A 21776-nucleotide genomic window follows, 5' to 3' on the forward strand; every position below is an offset into this window, starting at 1 on the left:
CATGGCATGTTGTACTTCATATTGGTGGTAAAATTAGGTCGATATGATTTATGGTTATTTCTGAAAATATCAAAAATTTGTCAATCCCCCCCCCACATTTTTTGAAAATGCTGCCATTTACAAACTTAATTTTTATGCCCTTAATCCAGATATGTATTATCTATTTTGTGTGGCATAGCAAACATTAACCACATCTACATCACATTAGCATCATTTTTTAAAGTACCGTAACCTTGATGGCACAATGTGATTGAAGATACCCAAAAGTGACACCATTATAAAAAACTACACCCCTCAAAGTGCTCAAAACTACATTCAAGAAGTTTATTAACCCTTTAGGGGCTTCACAGGAATGAAAGCAATGTGGAAGTAAAACGTGAAAATCTTACCCCACCCCCCCCATCAAAACATTGCTCTAGCCCCAAATTTTGCATTTTGAAAAGGGTAACAGGAGAGAATGGACCATACAATTTATTGTGCAGTTTTTCCTGAGTACACCGATACCCCATATGTGGTGGAAAACGACCATTTGGATACACGGCAGGACTCGGAAGGGATGGAGTACCATTGACTTTTGAAGTGCAAAATTGGCTGTAATAGATAGCGGACGCCATGATACATTTACAGGGCCCATGATGTGCCTCTAAACAAAGGAAACCCCCCAAAAGTGCCTCCATTTTGGAAACTACACCCAAGGAACTTAGAGAAGGAGCACTATATTGGAGTTCAGATTTTGCTGGAAAGGTTTGAGGATGCCATGTCACATTGGCAGAGCCCCTGAGGAGCCAGAGCAGCAGAACCTCTAAATTTATACCAATGGGAAGTGAAGAAAAACAATAAAATATTTACCACAACATTTTTTTTTAGCTTCAGAGTTTACATTTTCATACGGGAAATGCATAAAACTGGCTGTAAAATTTGTCACACAATTTCTGCCGAATGTGGCCATGCCCCATATGTGGCTATGCCCCATATGTGGCTGTACAGTACTTTTAGCCCCACAGCAACTCTCTCTCGAGAGAGAAGGAGTGTTATTTGAATACGGTAGTTTGCAGACTCCATATACATAGCGCCTAGGTGACAGAAGAGTCACATTTCTTTTCAAGTTACCCCATTATGTTAATTAAACCCTTCTGTAAATTTATCTACAGGTGTAGTGACAATTTTGACTGGGTGTTCTGTTTGATTCACGTATTTTAGAGATTTACATGGAAACTCAGGGTAGAGCGTAGGATAAGCGTGAGCCGAGCCTTACTGTGATCTTTGGGAGGCAGAATGAACACAACAGGTCAATAATTGATTCTATTTATTTTGTATGCCGTTTATCGTGCGGTATAAGTGATTAGTTGGCTTTTTTCTTCGGGTCAGTGCAATTACAGCGATATCAGATTTATATACCGCAGATTTTTATTTATATATTTGGCTGCTATCACACACTGAAAAATGCTTTGTATTGCAAAAAAAAAAAGTTTGTGCATCACCATATTTTGATAGCTATAATTTTTCTATATACAGTCATGTGATGGCTTGTTTTTGTCGATACCATTTTCGGGCACATAACATTTTTTGATCGCTTTCTATACTGATTTTTGGGAGACAGAATGAACAAAATCCAACAATTCAGGACCAAAAAAATTCAAATATTTTTATTAAATTTTGTTTAGTAATTAACAGACAAATAAATACACACTCTAAACCAGGGAGGGTGAAGAGGGGGAAAGGTGTGGAGGAAAGAAGCAAAGTAAACCAAGTTTTATTAGGAGAGAAAAGGGGGGAAGGAAATGAGATGCAAGGAAAGGGAAATGTCCCCATATACATAAGGAAAAGACCAGCGCAAATTATATAATACCAACCTATGCCTATTTGTTGTATGTAGCAGTTATCATTGGGTTATTGCAGCTTATATAGATATAAGAGCTAGAAAAGAAAGGTAAGCAACAAGCACAAAACATAAGTTTTGCTAGTTGCAACATGCACACTTGCCAAGATAGGGAACTATTCCGCGACCCTGGGAGGACAAAGTTCGGTATAATATTTCCATTAGCCTTAGAGTGGATATTCTTGTAATAATCATAGAAAATAAACAAACTCAGCCTGTTGTAAAAAAAACTTTGTTGAAATCTGTATTATTGTGCCACTTTATTGTCCAGGTTGTAGTCCAGGCTTGGTCTTGGGAGGATGAGTCCTTTGTCTCACGAACTGGTGTTAATAATGATCGATAAATATTTGTAATCCGGTTGAGTGAGAGAAGTATTTTTTTCAAATGAAAAGAAAGATTTGTAATTCAGAATATAAAAGGAGATGTGGTCTGTATCTAGATGGAAAATCAATGTTTAACTGTTATAGTTATCCCAGACCTCCTGGAGACATAATGGTGAAAATTGTTCCTTGGTAGACTAGGAGGGATGCTGATTGTATCCACTAGTATTTAATTTCAGCATTTAGGAGTCCTTTGGTAGTGCTTTTGAATGCTCGTCTGGCTTGAAAAAGTTGCTTTAGATAGGTCCTTAAAGAAGAGAATGGAGTTGTACGGAGCTTGTAGTTTTTTTGCGCCTTTGGTCATGGTAATTAATTTGTTCCTTACGTCAAGTGATTTAAAGCTGATACTGATGTCCCTTGGTACTTTATCAGATAGTTACATAGTTACATAGTTATTGAGGTTGAAGGAAGACTTTAAGTCCATCTAGTTCAACCCATAGCCTAACCTAACATGCCCTAACATGTTGATCCAGAGGAAGGCAAAAAAACCCCATGTGGCAAAGAGTAACTCCACCATGGGGAAAAAAATTCCTTCCCGACTCCACATACGGCAATCAGACTAGTTCCCTGGATCAACGCCTTATCAAGGAATCTAGTGTATATACCCTGTAATATTATACTTTTCCAGAAAGGTATCCAGTCCCCTCTTAAATTTAATTAATGAATCACTCATTACAACATCATACGGCAGAGAGTTCCATAGTCTCACTGCTCTTACAGTAAAGAATCCGCGTCTGTTATTATGCTTAAACCTTCTTTCCTCCAGACGTAGAAGATGCCCCCTTGTCCCTGTCTCAGGTCTATGATTAAAAAGATCATCAGAAAGGTCTTTGTACTGTCCCCTCATATATTTATACATTAAAATAAGATCACCCCTTAGTCTTCGTTTTTCCAAACTAAATAGCCCCAAGTGTAATAACCTATCTTGGTATTGCAGACCCCCCAGTCCTCTAATAACCTTGGTCGCTCTTCTCTGCACCCGCTCTAGTTCAGCTATGTCTTTCTTATACACCGGAGACCAGAACTGTGCACAGTATTCTAAGTGTGGTCGAACTAGTGACTTGTATAGAGGTAAAATTATGTTCTCCTCATGAGCATCTATGCCTCTTTTAATACATCCCATTATTTTATTTGCCTTTGTAGCAGCTGCCTGACACTGGCCACTGAATATGAGTCTGTCATCCACCCATACACCCAGGTCTTTTTCATTGATGGTTTTGCCCAGAGTTTTAGAATTAAGCACATAGTTATACATCTTATTACTTCTACCCAAGTGCATGACCTTACATTTATCCCCATTAAAGCTCATTTGCCATTTATCAGCCCAAGCTTCTAGTTTACATAAATCATCCTGTAATATAAAATTGTCCTCCCCTGTATTGATTACCCTACAGAGTTTAGTGTCATCTGCAAATATTGAAATTCTAATCTGAATGCCCCCTACAAGGTCATTAATAAATATGTTAAAAAGAAGAGGGCCCAATACTGACCCCTGTGGTACCCCACTGCTAACCGCGACCCAGTCCGAGTGTGCTCCATTAATAACCACCCTTTGTTTCCTATCCCTGAGCCAGCTCTCAACCCACTTACACATATTTTCCCCTATCCCCATTACTCTCATTTTATGTATCAACCTTTTGTGTGGCACCGTATCAAAAGCTTTGGAAAAGTCCATATACACTACGTCCACTGGGTTCCCTTGGTCCAGTCCGGAACTTACCTCTTCATAGAAGCTGATCAAATTAGTCTGACATGAGCGGTCCCTAGTAAACCCGTGCTGATACTGGGTCATGAGGTTATTCCTCTTCAGATACTCCAGTATAGCATCCCTTAGAATGCCCTCCAGGATTTTACCCACAGTAGAGGTTAAACTTACTGGCCTATAATTACCGAGTTCAGTTTTTGCCCCTTTTTTGAATATTGGCACCACATTTGCTATACGCCAGTCCTGTGGTACAGACCCTGTTATTATGGACTCTTTAAAGATTAAAAATAATGGTCTATCAATGACTGTACTTAGTTCCTGCAGTACTCGGGGGTGTATCCCATCCGGGCCCGGAGATTTGTCAATTTTAGTGATTTTTAGACGCCGCTGTACTTCCTGCTGGGTTAAGCAGGTGACATTTAATGGGGAATTTTTATCACTAGTCATATTGGCTGCCATGGGATTTTCTTTTGTAAATACTGATGAAAAAAAGTCATTTAGCAGATTGGCTTTTTCCTCATCCACCATTTCACCCAGACTATTTTTAAGGGGGCCAACACTGTCATTTTTTAGTTTCTTACTATTTATGTAGTTAAAGAATATTTTGGGGTTATTTTTGCTCTCTCTAGCAATGAGTCTCTCTGTCTCAATCTTTGCTGCCTTGATTTGCTTTTTACAGAATTTATTTAATTTTCTGTATTTATTTAATGCCTCATCACTACCTACTTCCTTTAATTCTCTAAATGCTTTCTTTTTGTTCCTTATTGCGCCCCTAACAGCTCTATTTAGCCATATTGGTTTCCTCCTATTTCTAGTATGTTTATTCCCATACGGTATATACTGTGCACAGGTCCTATCCAGGATGCTAATAAACGTCTCCCATTTTCTTTGTGTATTTTTGTGTCTCAGGATATCGTCCCAGTTAATTGCACCAAGATCCTCTCTCATCCGTTGGAAATTTGCCCTCCTGAAGTTTAGTGTCCTTGTCACCCCCCTACTACCCATCTTATTAAAGGTTACATGAAAACTTATTATTTTATGATCACTATTCCCCAAGTGACCCCCAACCCTTATATTTGATATGCGGTCTGGCCTGTTGGTTAATATTAGATCTAGCAGTGCCCCCCTCCTTGTTGGGTCCTGAACCAGCTGTGAAAGGTAATTGTCTCTCATAGTTGTCAAAAACCGATTACCTTTGCTGGAACTGCAGGTTTCTGTTCCCCAATCTATTTCAGGGTAGTTGAAGTCCCCCATAATAATGACTTCTCCTTGAGTCGCAGCTTCATCTATTTGCTTTACGAGGATATTCTCCATTGCTTCCATTATTTTTGGAGATTTATAACAAACCCCTATCAGTAATTTATTATTTTTTCCCCCTCCCCTTATCTCCACCCACAGGGACTCCACATTTTCATTAAATTCACCTATATTATCACGCAGGATGGGTTTTAAGGAAGATTTTACATATAGACACACCCCTCCCCCTCGCTTATCTGTACGGTCATTTCTGAACAGGCTATAGCCCTGCAAGTTAACAGCCCAGTCATGGCTCTCATCCAGCCACGTCTCAGATATCCCCACCATGTCATAATTATGCTCCAACAACATTAGTTCTAATTCGTCCATTTTGTTGGCGAGGCTTCTGGCATTAGTATACATGCACTTGATGTTACTCTCTGTACCTCTATTCTTTCTTAAATTATTAACTGTTCTAACCCCACCCCCCATCCCACCGCCACCCCCAACTTCCTTATTTGTGCCCAGCTCTCTATCTGCACTATCTTCCCCTCCTATAAAATGAATACCCTCCCCCCCAATCCCTAGTTTAAACACTCCTCCAACCTTCTAACCATTTTCTCCCCCAGCACAGCTGCCCCTTCCCCATTGAGGTGCAGCCCGTCCCTAGCGTAGAGCCTGTAGCCCACTGAGAAGTCAGCCCAGTTCTGCAGGAACCCAAACCCCTCCTTCCTACACCAATTCTTGAGCCACTTATTAACCTCCCTAATCTCCCGTTGCCTCTCTGGCGTGGCACGTGGTACAGGCAGTATTTCGGAAAATACCACGTTGGAGGTCCTTGCTTTCAGCTTGCAGCCTAATTCCCTGAAATCATCTTTAAGGACCTTCCACCTACCTCTAACTTTGTCATTTGTGCCAATGTGCACCATGACTGCTGGGTCCTCACCAGCCCCTCCCAGTAATCTGTCCACCCGATCAGCGATGTGTCGGACTCGAGCGCCAGGTAGGCAGCACACCGTTCGACGATCCCTGTCTTTGTGACAGATTGCCCTATCTGTTCCCCTAATAATTGAGTCCCCCACTACCAGCACCTGTCTGGCCTGCCCTGCTCTCCTATTTCCCTCCTTACTGGAGTAGTCACTCCTCCGGCTTTCAGAGGACATGCCTGGCTGCAGCAGTGCTACCCCTGTACTGGCACCCCCCTCATCTGCCAACTTAGCAAACTTATTGGGGTGTGCCAGATCAGGACTAGCCTCCCTGGCACTCTTCCCTCTACCCCGCCTTCTATCTGTCACCCAGCTAACTGCCACACTGTCCTGCAGCTCCATCCTACCATCCCCCTCCTCATCTATCCCATTGAGCGTCTGCTCTGTGAGCAGAAGACTCCTCTCCATATTGTCTATGGATCTCAGTGTTGCCAGCTGCACATTTAGATCCAAAATCTGGGCTTCCAAATGCACAATGTGCTCACATCTCGCACAGCAGTATGCACCCTGGACCGGCTGGTCAAGGACTGCATACATGTGGCAAGATGTGCACTGGATGGCATTAACAATTGTGGAGCACATTTCCTAATGGGGATTGCACCACACAGAAACGTTAATTAAAAATAAATACAAAGTATTAATTAAAAAAAAAAAAAAAAAAAAAAAACAGGAGCAATTCCTCCCTTGGAAACTCCCTGATTCCAAAGTCACTGAATCACAAGTCACACACTTACCGCCGTTCACACTTACGCTCAGGTCACACTCAGCTCGCTCACACTCGCTGTGCTGAAGATTTAAAGATTTTTTTTTTTTTCTCTCTATCTCCCCTCAACAGCAATCCACCTTGCTGTTCAGATGCACTTCCAAAAAGGTAGATAGATAGATGCTGAAGTTTCAGAATTCTATATGCATCGACTATAATTTCATCAGGTAAATCTGAAATGAGCAGAGTTGTCATTTTCAAGACATAGTTCAGCAGTTGAGAGGAGGTCACTGTTTCAGAGATTTCCCTAATCTTTAAATTATTTTTCCTTGTGTTATTCTCAAAGTTTGCCATACTTTTTGTAAAACGATAACAGAATCAACCGTATATTTTTGGTTTAAAACTATATAGCCAATTCGGTTTCAGTTTTGTCCAATTTTGTAGGGGTGTTTAGAAAAGATGATGGGATGTCAGCAGTAATTTGGTGTTCAGAGAGCTTTGGAAAAGACAGCCTCATTTCACTTATGTTCTTACGAGACATCTCTAAAATTGGGTTGTTAAGTGAGCCATTTCTATTTACGGTATATTGTTCCCCTCTATGTTGCTGTGAAACGGGTTAATAGAATTCTCTTCTGTGTCTGTGTTGTATTGGTACTGTCTGGCTCTATATCATTGGCCATTGTTGGTAGATAATTAAAGAATACAAAAAATGTATTAAATAACCTCCTGAAGTATGCATTGGAACCTTGTACATTAGTTGCAGGTATATCTTCAAAGGGAATCTGTTACCCCCAGGACGTATATAACCTATTAACATGGGCATACAGGTAATAGAAATGTTAAAATAGTCCTACCTGTATGCCTCATATTAATGGTCTTGTTGTTGAGAAATCTTATATTCTTTCCTTGTGCTATTGAATTATTCCAAGCTCCCTTCTATGGCCACTGAATTTAGGGATCTTCTGCACTGGCGCCGGTTACTTCCCCTTCAGTGACCTTTGACGTGTGCGACGATAAGGTGCTCTCCCCACTTCCTCCCTGCATGGTCATTGCTATGTACAGTATACATGGTTCTTAGCAATGACTATGCAAAGAGGAAATGGGCAGAGCATCTTATTGTCACACACCACGGAGGTCGCTGGAGCGGAAGTCACTGGCGCCTGTACAGATCTCTGAATGCAGTGGCCATAGAAGGTAGACAAAGGTACATATTGTAGAGGGAGTTCAAGCAAGGTACTCCAGTGCCAGAAAGGATGCGAACGGGAAGGAAGTAGTATTATAATGAAGACAGTAGGCAGGGATTTCTTCCAGGCACCGTACGCCCCAGAGCCTGGAAGAAATCATTTGCATAAGGAAAGAATATAAGATTTCTCAATAACAAGACCGCTAATATGAGGCAAACAGGTAAAACTAGTTTAACATTTCTATTACTTGTATGCCCATTTTAATAGGTCACATATGTCCCGGGGGGGGGGGGGGGGGGGGACAGATTCTCTTTAAATGGGCTATTAGTTTCAAGTTCTTCCAGTTTGCCAAATCTGTTCCGATTGATGTTAAGTGATGACTTCAAACTTTGTGCACCTCCTATTTTATCCTCATCTGAAGAGGAGGTTTCTTAAACTGAAGTACTTTTAGAGCTATAGAATGTTTTATTAAGGATGAAGGAGAGTCATTTTCAATAGTTTATCCCTACTAGCGCTACCATAATTATAATCCAGATTTTGATGTGATTTTGAAGGGTTATTCCATTAGGTGTAGGATTTGTACCTTCAGACTCATTGTCTGATTCACTAGAATTATGTGAGTAACCTGAAGCTTTACGTCCTCATCATGTGAGCTTCATATCCGTTTTAATTACAGAGTGCTCCCATCAGAATCACTGTATCAGAGATCCATTGTGAGCGACAGCCTTCACTTCTGAACCCCTGATAAAGATCCCTGCTGTGAAATTATATGGGGAAAATAAGTATTGGATACACTGCCGATTTTGCAAGTTTTCCCACCTACAAAGAATGGGAAGGTCTGTAATTTTTTATTGCATGTACACTTCAACTGTGAGACAGAATTTAAATAAAACCCAGAAAATCCCATTTTATGATTTTTTGAAAAAAAAACAACAATTAAATAGCATTTTATTCCACGAGATCAGCTACCAACCTGCACGAATTTTGGCTTTCACAGACCTGTTAGTTTTTCTTTAAGAAGCTCTCCTACTCTGCACTCATTACCTATATTAATTTCACCTGTTTGAACTCATTACCTGTATAAAAGACACCTGTACACACAATCAATCACACTCCAACCTCTCAACCATGGCCAAGGCCAAAGAGCTGTCTAAGACCCCAAGGGACAAAGTTGTAGACATGCACAAGGCTCGGATGGGCTACAGGACAATAGGCAAGCAGCTTGGTAAGAGGGCAACAACTGTTGGCACAATTATTAGAAAATGGAAGAAAAGAAACACAAGATGACTGTCAATCTTCCTCGGTCTGGGGCTTCATGTAAGGTCTCGCCTTGTGGGGCAAGGATGATTTTGAGAAAGGTCAGGAATCAACCCAGAACTACACTGGAGAACCTGTTGAATGACCTGAGACCTGGTACCACAGTCTCAAACATTACCTTTAGTAACACTACGCCATCATGGATTACAATTCTGCAAGGCATGCAAGAATCTCCTACTCACACCAGCACATGTCCAGGCCCATTTGAGGTTCGCCAATAACCATCTGGATGATCCAGAGGAGGCATGGGAAAAGGTCACATGGTCAGATGAGACCAAAATATAACTTTTTGGTATCAACTCCAGTTGCCGTGTTTGGAGGAAGAAGGATGAGTACAACCCCAAAAACACCATCCCAACCGTGACGTATGGTGGGGGAAACATCATACTTTGTGGGTGCTTTTCTGCAAAGGGAGCAGGACAACTGTATCGCATTGAAGGGAGGACGGATGGAGTCATGTATCGTGAGATTTTGACCAAGAAGAGCATTGAAGATGGGTCGTGGCTGGGTCTTCCAGCATGACAATGACCCGAAACACACAGGCACGGCAAGTAAGGAGTGACTCCATAAGAAGCATTTCAAGGTCCTGGAGTGGCCTATCCAGTCTCCAGACCTGAACCAAATAGAAAATCTTTGGAGGGAGCAGAAACTCAATGTTGCCTAGCGACAGCCCCGAAACTTGAAAGATCCGGAGAAGATCTGTATGGAGGAGTGGTTCAAAATACATGCTGCAGTGTGTCCAAACTTGGTCAAGAACTGTAGGAAATGTCTAACCTCTGTAATTGCAAACAAAGGTTTCTGTAGCAAATATTAAGATCTGTATTTCTATTGTATCAAATACTTATTTCATGCAATACAATGCAAATTAATTATTTAAAAAGTATCTACGATAAAAATTACAGACCTCTCAATTCTTTGTAGGTGGGAAAACTTGCAAAATCAGGAGTGTATGAAATACCTATTTTCCCCACTGTACAACCTTCAACTCATCCACGGAAAGTGAACAGCTGTCAATCCTCTGTTCTCCATTCTGTGTTGGAAGCAGCTGCGACGCTTGGTTCGGATTATTAGTATTCACATCTCCCTTTAATAGCGGAGGAACGTGCTGTGCTTCCCCCAAATGCTCATTAAAAGTTCTTAAATGTTGCTGGTCTATGTACCTTGTTATGTGATGCCCCCTTCTGTTGTCACGATCTGGTGTGAGCGTCAGCTGGGACAGGGACTTCTGATAGTTACCGTGCTGTTCGGGCTCTGGCAACACGGCTGGAGCTGGAGAAAGGGAAAGTCCAGCTGAAGGGCAAGGAACCATTCTCTTCTCTTTGTGATCTGCAGTTTGTTGTAGATTAATCCCAAGGGAAGATGCTGCTTTGTCATCTTCATGTCTTGTCTCCTGTGACACACACGTTTGAGCAGGGGAAGTGCATTCTTGGTGGAGGGAAATCCCCTGCTTGGGTGGTGAGGTCAGCATCAGATCTGGTGAGCTTTTGACAGCGGTATTCGCCCTCCTCAAAGTACAGACCTTTGCTGAGTCCATAATCCTGGCAGCCGTCAATCTTCTCTTTTGTGCTTGTTCAGGCATGATTCTGAGATGTTCCCACAGTTGACACATCAATAAAAATCTACTAGGAAGTCTTCTGATGTCTATTAATTCAGTGGTTTAAAGAAGCTCAGCAAACGAGCTTCTGGTCATGATTCCTGGCAAACCATGCCGTTCACAGTGCGGTAAAAGTGGTAAGGCAGCTTTATTTTTCAAGTCAGTATGATTACAGCGATACCACATTTATATAGCTTTTTTAAATGTTTTGCAGCTCTCATAGGGGTGGAGCCGCATATTCATCACTGTAATGAGCGGTACCACGTGATCGCTCATACAGGACGAGCTGCGACGCTGAGAGGACGCATCGAGGGAGCTGGGTGAGTATTTTCTTTCCAGCGGGCGGGCACACAGGGGGTGGGAGGGGGTTGGTTACCGGGAACATTATTTTAACAACAAAAAAAATAAAAAAACAATGATTTTTCATTCCTTCTCCAGCGAACGCTGCTGGAGAGAATAAATGAATGGCGGCTTCAGCACCCAAAGCAGGGGACAGCGCTTAACTCTAGCGCTGTCTCCTGCACGGTCCGTGTGGTACCCAGTCGGCACATGGCTGCCGTACGTGTGCCACACTGATGTGCCACGTGAGCACACGGACACGGATAACTCCGGTACCGATTTTTCCAGTACTGGAATTATCTGGACGTGTGAGACTGGCCTAATATGGCACAGGTGATAATTGCATCACCTGCACAGGCAAGCATTCAATGACCTGTGCAATACTAAGGAAATCCTCAAAACATGACCTGTTGGTGGCTCTTGAGGACCGGAGTTGGGGAACACTGCCTTATAGTATACTGAAAAATGAGAAAAAAAAATTCTAAGTGCGGTCAAACTGCAAAAAAAGTGCAATTCCACAATTGTTTTGGGTCTTTTTTTAAACCATGTTAACTAGATGCTAAAACTGACCTGTATTATGATTCTCCAGGTCATTGCGAGTTCGCAGATACCAAACATGTATACGTTCTTTTTGATTTTTGAGGTGAAAAAAATCCACAGTTTGAAAAAAATAAAATAAAAAAGGGAGGATTTTCCAAGACCCGCAGCATCTCCAATTTTCGGGATCTGGGGCTGAGTGAAGGCTTAATTTTTGTGCGTCGAGCTGACGTTTTTATTGATGCCATTTTGGGGTAGATACAATATTTTGACCGCCTGTTATTGCAATGACCAAAAAAAGTAATTCTGGAGTTTTTATTTTTTTTCCGTTACGCAGTTTACTGATCGGATTACCGGTAATTCTTTTTATATTTTTACAGATCGGGTTTCTGAACGTGGCAATACTAAATATGTGTAATTTTTATTTTAAAAAGTGGGGTGGTTTGAGCTTCTACATTTTTAAAATATTTTTAAAAATAGTCTCTTTAGGAGACTTGAAGCAGCGCTCGTCTGATCACTTGTGCTACACATAGCAGGGCTGAAGCAAAATCATCTGCTATAACAAGCAGGGGGGTCTTCTGCAGACCACCAGTTGTCATGCCAATCCTTCGGCGCCCCATGATCACGTGATGGGCGCCAATGGGTGGTGTTTGTGACACGCTTCCGGCACAATCATGTTAAATGCCGCAGTCACAGATTAACAGCAGCCTTTTTCAATTTAAATGCCGTGGGTGGATCGTGATTCCACCTGATGCTGTTAGGGGCAGTAGACAGCTGATCAATCAGCTGTCATGTGACGGAAAAGTTGCAGGCTCAGCGCCAGAGCCCGCATCAAATTCCGGGACAAGAACCATGACGTAACAATACATCATAGGTCATGAAAGGGTCAGGGGGTTAACTACTGCGACAGTTTTGTAGGTAGGGTTGTTCCAGACATGGCAATACCAAATACGTGAATTTTATTTATTTTTACACAAATATACTTATCGTATTTATTGGTTTAATATTTTCCACTTTTTTGTTCTTTATTTTATGATTATTTTAAAATATTTTAACTTTTATTTTCTTACTTAGACCTCTATGGGAGTAACTTTTAGGACTGATTCCTGGTATAATGCAGTACTACACTGACAGTAGCCTCATAGACCATGCTCAGGGCATGGGCTCAAAAGCTTGCTGCAAGCTGGCTATGATGACTTTTCGATCCCAAGGCAACAATCAGGCCTTCGCGATGATATCACGAGGGCATCGATCGTAAGGGAGAGCGAGCCCTCTACTTCTCCCATTCTTCTAGATGCTGCGGCATTTAGGGGGTGAAATGGTGCTGGCTATGACAGCCGGAGCTCGGTTATAACTTAAGCCAAGCCTCCGGCTGCAAACGCAAGGTCACAGATCCTGTGCCACGCGCGATCGTCATGACATACCCATAAGTCAAAAGTCTGGAACCTTTTCCGAACATGATGAATAGATACATCAAAGGTTGTGAAAGGGTTAAAAAGAAACGGTCAGCACAATTTTGCAATGTAAAGTAAGGACATGGCTATAATGGTAATGTTAAACAGATTAATTTGATACCTGTGATAAAGAAATCCTCTTATTTGTCCTTCTTTACTCAGCATTTGAAGTTTTCCACTAACGAGATTTTAGTGCACAGGGACTTTGTGGACTTTGCACTAGGTCTTCTACCCCTGACCCATCTCCTCTGTTGGCCTCCAGTGTTTGAATGACAGGTCACTTATTTTTCGGTGACCGGTCTAATGTTAGAAATCTGGAGCCAGTGCTGTCATTGCCGTATGTGGCAAGTGTGCAAATTGATTTCCTGGCTGGTCTACAATAAAATTTGTTACCAGTAAGACCCTGTGCTCTTAAATCTCATTAGAAGAAAACTTCAAATGCTGATTAATGAAAACAAAACGGATTTCTTCACCAAAATGCATAAATTTGTATAACAGTGCCATTTTAGCCATGTGTTCACTGTGCATTGCCAAATCATATTGACAGCTCTTTAAAGTACAGTAAAGTACAGCAAAATTGCTGTAAAATTTTTAGGAAAATTTCTAGCACAAAGTAAGCCTATAAATAGTCTAAAGATTCACCAAGATGATGAGACGGACATACACAGACTGGTCAATGTAATCATTCACCTTCTAAAAACTAGGCAGTCTTAGGAAATCTACCCCGCAATGTTTGTGGGCCACGGGCAAATTCTATATGGCAGTGAAGCTGACCACTATAAACATGATTCTATTTTTAAGTAATGAAACTTGCTTGGGGAATCTGTCAATCTTTATCTATAGACTTATATTGGCACCAAAACTACATGGTACTAAAGATGCGCAAAAAGATTCAAACTACCCTTCTCCAGCATCTAGTTCGGTCCTCAGTGTCAGCCGGCCCAGGGCACTCCCTGTCCGTGTATATGCAGATGTCCATTCTTTCAGCGTTTTTGCAACACTTTTCAAATATTCAAATTAAGGCGTGAAAAACGCAAATAAAAAAGTGACAAAAACGTGTAAGGTACACAACGTACGAACATGCCCCTATGTATGAAAGACTATTAATCATTGAGAAAAAATACTCATACCCATTACGCCCTGCTGAGCAATGGGGTCTTTCTGCTGGGACCCCAAAATACCAAGAATGGGGCTCTGACATGTCCGAGTAAATGGAACTTTAAGCATTCTCTATGGGATTGTGAAATTAGTGAGAACAACGCTCTATTCCATCAGAGCATTTCAGAGCCCCATTCTCTGGATCGATGGGGGTCCAAGTGATAGGACTGCTACCACGTTAAAAAATTCAATGTTAAACAACCTTTTAAAGGGAATGGGACAGCGAGAGGCCGCCCTAGACTAGTCAGGCCTCTCTCTATAGTACCTGGATGACTTTGCAAAGTGTCTTCTCCAGAACATCACAGTGTAATACACACCTGGTTGAAGTAGCGCAGCTAATCTCTGATTCATGCTGCATGTGGTTCGGGCACATGAATCTAATGACATTCATTTTAAGCAAAGGAATAGCAGAAATTTCAATTAATACCATTTTAAATGTACATATTTTTAATTACCGTAATATAAAGTTTTAGCTGAACCGATTTAGAATAAGTTTTCAGTGCTCTAAAGCATCAATCTTATAAAATGAACAACTGTTAGATTCACTTACTGTGCCACGCAGAAGGCACTAGCTGACTGACATGTAACACTGTGGCAGAAAATGTTGTGGCCATAACTGCTTAATAACACACTGCTCAAAAAAATAAAGGGAACACTGAAACAACAGAATATAAGTCCAAGTAAATCAAACTTCTGTGAAATCAAGCTGTCCCCCTAGGAAGCAACACTGTTTGACAATCAATTTCACATGCAAATGGAATAGACAACAGATGGAAATTATTGGCAATTATCAAGACACCCTCAATAAAGGAGTGGTTCTGCAGGTGGGGACCACAGACCACATCTCAGTACCAATGCTTTCTGGCTGATGTATTGGTCACTTTTGAATGTTGGTTGTGCTTTCACACTCGTGGTAGCATGAGACAGACTCTACAACCCACACAAGTGGCTTAGGTAGTGCAGCTCATCCAGGATGGCACATCAATGCGAGCTGTGGCAAGAAGGTTTGCTGTGTCTGCCAGCGTAGTGTCCAGAGGCTGGAGGTTATACCAGGAGACAAGCCAGTACACCAGGAGACATGGAGGGGGCTGTAGGACAACAACCCAGCAGCAGGACCGCTACCTCAGCCTTTGTGCAAGGAGAAACAGGAGGAGCACTGCCAGAGCCCTGCAAGATGACCTCCAGCAGGCCACAAATGTGCATGTGTCTGCATAAACTGTTAGAAACCGACTCCATGAGGAAGGTCTGAGTGCCCGACATCCACAGATGGGGGTTGTGCTCACAGCCCAACACCGTGCAGGACGATTGGCATTTGCCACAGAACACTAGGATTGGCAAATTCGCCACTGGCGCCCTGAGCTCTTCACAGATGAAAGCAGGTTCACACTGAGCACATGTGACAGACGTGACAGAGTCTGGAGATGCCGTGGAGAGCCATCTGCTGCCTGCAACATCCTTCAGCATGACCAGTTTGGCAGTGGGTCAGTAATGGTGTGGGGTGGCAATTCTTTGGATGGCCGCACAGCCCTCCATGTGCTCGCCAGAGGTAGCCTGACTGCCATTAAGTACCGAGATGAGATCTTCAGACCCCTTGTGAGACCATATGCTGGTGCGGTTGGCCCTGGGTTCCTCCTAATGCATGACAATGCCAGACCTCATGTGGCTGGAGTGTGTCAGCAGTTCCTGCAAGATGAAGGCATTGAAGCTATGGACTGGCCCGCCCGTTCCCCAGAACTGATCTGATTGAACACATCTGGGACATCATGTCTCGCACCATCCACCAACGTCACGTTGCACCACAGACTGTCCAGGAGTTGGCGGATGCTTTAGTCCAGGTCTGGGAGGTCCAGGTCTGGGAGGAGACCATCCGCCGCCTCATCAGGAGCATGCCCAGGCGTTGTAGGGAGGTCATACAGGCACGTGGAGGCCACACACACTACTGAGCATAATTTTCTTGTTTTGAGGCATTTCCACTGAAGTTGGATCAGCCTGTAATTTGATTTTCCACTTTGATTTTGAGTATCGTTCCAATTCCAGTACTCCATGAGATATTAATTTTTATTTACATTGATAATTTTTATGTTTTATTGTTATCAACGCTTTCCACTATGTAGTGAATAAAGATTTACAAGTGGAATATTTTATTCAGTGATTTCTAGGATGTGGTATTTTAGTGTTCCCTTTATTTTTTTGAGCAGTGTAGTTGGTGTACCTTCTATTGCTAGTCTGAGGATGCTCAGATGCCGCATGTGTCCTAAACTAAACCCAATGTATTAGCAATAAGCCGCACAAGCCTGAAACCAACAGACAAGCAGCAAAACGCAGCATCGTGCTGAGAAGGTATAATATAGATGCCTAAAAGGAGAGCCTGCGGCACACATTTCTCATTACAGTCAATGGGGAGTACCGGGCATGTGCTCAGCTATTCCCATGTTGGTTGCTATATGTATGACTGTATTATTCAAGATATTTCCACAGATCCTGAATACGTTATTTTGTATGAGTTCTATAGGCGTACCCAGAAGCATATTGGTTTAGTAAAAAAAAACAGTCATGGGATAAGTTTTAAGCAGAGGTACTGGTGTCTACTCCTGAGAAATGTAATTTTTATAGTGACATTCATAGTGTCTCTAACATGGATCACCCTTAAGGTACATGCCCACGACGTCAAATATTGACAGCACATTAACTTAAGCAAATATTCTCCCAATGTTTAAGCTACTGGTTGCTGATTTTTTTTTTTAATCTGACCATCTAATCAGGGAAGGGTGACAGGACAACTCCACGTACCAGGACAGTAAAATGCGGACTCTACAGATCACTTTGCTTGACCAGTGATATTTTATATAAAGACTAGTGATGAAAGAACGTGCTCGGATAAGGCGCTATCTGTGTTTGGGTGCTAACCGAGTGTCTTTGGCGTGCTCGAATAATATGTTTGTGTCCCAACGCCTGCATGTCTCGCTGCTGTTCGACAACCACAACACGTATGGATTACCTCTTTCTTAGGTAATCACTGCATGCGTTGCAGCTATTTAACAGCTAGGAGACATGCAGGAGACACGAACATATTATTCGAGCACGCCGAAGACGCTCAGTTAGCACCAGAGCATGGATAGCACCTTATCCGAGCACGTTTACTAATCACTAATGAAGACACATCCCCATTACAGTACAATGAACCTACAAACTGTCAATCAATTCACACCTAACCTGCAATAACATCATATTGATCTTTGAAACGGAGTCGGCTTTGACCCTTGAACAGTGGAAATTATTTATGACAGTATAAAAGTTATTTGGACTTGTGTCTGCGAAGCTTTCTCATCATCTCCCAGAGACAGAGGTCAGGGAAAGATGGATGCTGATCCACCTCCACAGCCAGAGGGATGTACAGCATGCTGGGGAAGGTTTATAGTCAGTAATGTCTGACCAAATATACATAGCTTATCTCTATAAGCCTGGCTATAAACCTCCCCTTGGTTTCCTATGTGCTGCTGTGAGCTATTGTCACTGCCATGATAGTATTCCCTGCACAGAGTGACTGCTCCAGCAGCAGCCGCACAGGTCAGTGAGGGGACACGACAGCCCCCAGTCAGTGCACTCACCACTGTGTTACGTCTCCAGCAGCTGCTCCTCGGACTTGACACCTCGGTGTGTGCCAGCAGCGCGGTCTCGGTTGCTACACAGGAATGAAGAAACATTAGTTCCGGAAGAGAAAAGGTCCCCCCCCCCCTCTGACACAATGTAGGCGGGATGTGGAAGCACGAGGAGTGCTGGTGCAGGAGATGCCGGAGGTCTGGTGCCCTGGGGGGTCCAAGGACACTGGGAGTCACAAGGACACTGCTACGAGAGAGAGTGTATAATATAAATATATATATGTAATTAAAACATATATTCAGAAGCTGAGAAAATGCATTGTACCCCGTCACCCCATACTATATATATAAATATTAATATATGTAAAACGTGTGTAGATATTAATAATTATTATCATTGGCCATATAAAGTCCTGGCCCTGGTATATAGACCCCCCACGCTTCCAGTGTTACCGTTTAAGGGTATGTGTCCACGTTCAGGAAACGCTGCGTTTTTGACGCAGCGTTGAGCCGCAGCGTAAAAAACGCAGCGTCCAGATGTTACAGCATAGTGGAGGGGATTTAATGAAATCCCGTCTCCACTGTGCATTAAAAAACGCATGCGTTTTTCCCGCAAGTTTTTTCCGAACGCAGCATGTTGCTACAATGAGCAAAACACGCAGGAACACCGCAGGTGACCTGCCAGTGACCTCAGGTGCATTTTTGGTCAGGATTTTACCTGCATAAAATCCTGACCAAAGCCTGAAGCAAACCTGAACATGGACACATACCCATAGGGCTCGTACTCGCATGCGAGAAACTCGGATGAGTCTTGCACGTCAATACCCGGCACTCAGATCGGAGCATGCGGCCACAGAGCCATACATGGAGCCGCACGCTCCGATCCGAGTGTCGGGTGACGTGCGAGACTTATCCGAGTTTCTCGCATGTATGAGCCCTAATACTGTGTTCTAAATCCAAACTGAAGAAAAGGACAGCGCCACACCGGATAGTGAAAAGCAGCTCACATACTTGTCTTCGGACCGAAACGTTGCCGCAGGAGGCAGAATAAATATGTGAGCTGCTTTTCACTATCCGGTGTGGCGCTGTCCTTTTCTTCAGTTTGGATTTGGATGTTCTATCTGGGATGGACCCCCTGGTGAGGACGTGCTCCCTGATGTCCATAGAGACTATATAATTATAGGGTGCGGCTTTACTGCTTTTTTTGCAACTAAGGGTATGGGTATGTCTCCACGGTACGGATGGGCGGCGGTATCGCCGCAGCGGCGAAGCCGCTCGGCGCTAAGCCCCGCCCCCTTAATGGGACGCGATCATGCCGGATGTGTTAACTCTTCACATCCGGGATGATCGCTCTCTCCCATAGGGCCCTGTGATATGCCTTGCGGGGACGCTGCGTCCCCGCAAGGTGTACGGGCATGCTGCGATCTGAAAAGACGCGCAGCATGTCCGGAGTCGCAGGGCCGCCGCGTGCGGGTTTCCACGCATAGTGGAGACAGGATTTCATCAAATCCCCTCCACTATGCAGGAACATCTGGACGCTGCTTGTTTGACGCTGCAGCGCTGCGCAGCGTCAAACAAGCAGCGTTTCCTGAACGTGGAAACATACCCTAAGGTATATAAACCTATAAATTCACAAGAGCATAATGCCCCATATCTAAAAAACTACATACAAAATTAGTTTTACTATAAAACCAATGAATTTTATTAGAATAATTTACAAACAATTTAATAGAAAAAATGTATAATTAATGAGGACAAGGTGTCTGACACAAGAGGACACCAACACAGGGAAGCACACATTAGAAAAAGTACAGGTGCACACAGTCAGGTATCGAGCGCATGTAGGTAAAAAGACGTGGTGTCACTGGGGATATCTAACAGTAAACGCAAATGTGCCACATAAATATAGCGGGACAGAGCTGGATAAATAATATATGAAATGTCCTAGTCAGAGGAAAACCCTATCCATAATCCTCTCCTCCGATATCCCACTAGCCCACCATGCTGTAATGAAGCTGCAGCCCTAATACATACATGTATGAGTGCTTACCCATGAGCGCAATCTCCTATGTGTGGTGTCCAAGCGAACGCCCCGACGCGCGTTTCGCGTTAAGTCGCTTCCTCGGGGGGCAGTGTGGATACTAACAAATGCCCGGTTTTTATGTCAAATTCACACCTGGTGCCGAGTAGCCGCAGAGATGTTACGGCGCATCCCATTGGTGCTCAAAAGGGAGGAACTTCCCCCGTGACGTCAACAATATCAAGCACCAATGTACGGAGGCCTTGAGGGACGCGGTGCGGCCGGGAAATCATAGCGCATGCGCACCACTGCGGACGCCATTTTGGATAAGGGCACATTGCCAACAAGGAAGAAATACAGGTAACGTATATATGAATACGGGAAAGCCACCAAAAATAGTGATGCGGCGCAACAAAAGAGTGAGACTATATCCCCACCATTACAAAGAACAGAGAAAATCCAGAGTTTGAGTATCTTTTCAACCGCATCTTCATAACCTCCTGATATTCATATGGGGGGTGTGTCATGCCGGTATTCAGGTAATAAATATTGCTGTATGTCTTCAGAGTGATATATCCAAATGTCCATAATCGGAGTAACAGGCAACCATTTCCAAGCGAAAGTACAGTGGGATACATCGCACAAACGTGAAACATGCATGAACTAAGAACTAGAACAAGAAAAGAAAAAAGGCAACAAAGACAATGATTAAAACCAAACAATAAAAAACGAGAGATAACAAGTAGCTAACAGCCTATCAACTACAGAAAAGGAACGAACGATAGTTGTTCATTCAGGCCCTTTGGGGTCATAGTGCCTAACGATACAATCCAGCGGCATTCAGTTTGTGCTAGGATGCGTTTCAAATCTCCTCCTCTACTACCTACATGGACCCGATCAATACCCCTCACTTTAAAAGATGCCGGGTTACAATCATGGTACACCTTAAAGTGTCTCGGAATAGTGTCGAGCTCCGAGATGTCCAACTCCTCTTTTGCTGCTATAATACCCCTGACATGTTCACGTACCCTGACACGGAGCTCACGGGATGTAAGACCAATGTAAATCAGATTACATGCACAAGTAGCGTAGTATACCACATAAGTGGTGCTACAGGAGATATAGCTTGTGATCCGATACTCCCTACCTCCCCCTGATGCCGAAAAAGTAGTAGCTCTGATAATGTTGCTGCAGGCCTTACAGGAACCACAGGGGAAGCAACCCCAACGCTGTGGTCCTGACCCAAAAATTCTAGAAGGGGCTGGGACATAATGACTTCTAACCAATTGGTCTTTTAAACTCCTACCCCTTCTTGCAGTAAGAAGAGGTCGGTCAGGTAGAATCTTATTGAGGGTGGGTTCAGTTTTCAAAATCGACCAGTGTTTCTGTAAAATCCCCCTAATGTCATCCCACCTGTTGTTAAAAGTGGAGATGAATCTCAGTGGTTGCGTCTTTTGTACAGGAGCCGCCCTGGGGGGTTTACAGAGCAACTGGTTTCTAGACGAATTTCTGGCCCGTAGATAACCCTTCTTAATGACCCTTCTACTATAGCCCCGATCCCGGAACCGGTCGGCAAGGTCCAGAGCCTGTCTCTCGAAAATCTCATCCACCGAACAAATCCTCTTCATTCTGAGGAACTGGCCCACTGGTATTGCCCGTATAGTAGATCTCGTATGTGCTGATGT

The 21776-nt window shown here is 43.2% G+C and overlaps 1 protein-coding gene across 1 annotated transcript in view; it reads right to left on the minus strand.

Moving 5' to 3' along the window:
• The window catches only part of LOC143804635 (regulator of microtubule dynamics protein 2-like), a 161323-nt gene extending 143004 nt beyond the window's left edge, over positions 1 to 18319 (minus strand). Inside the window, exon 1 of the mRNA XM_077282913.1 lies at positions 18081 to 18319. The gene's annotated coding sequence lies outside the window, so the exon portion shown is untranslated. The remainder of the gene's footprint in view (positions 1 to 18080) is intronic.
• Positions 18320 to 21776: the final 3457 nt, after the last annotated feature.

This window comes from Ranitomeya variabilis, chromosome 2 (assembly GCF_051348905.1).
Source record: "Ranitomeya variabilis isolate aRanVar5 chromosome 2, aRanVar5.hap1, whole genome shotgun sequence".
Taxonomy (NCBI): Eukaryota; Metazoa; Chordata; class Amphibia; order Anura; family Dendrobatidae; genus Ranitomeya; species Ranitomeya variabilis.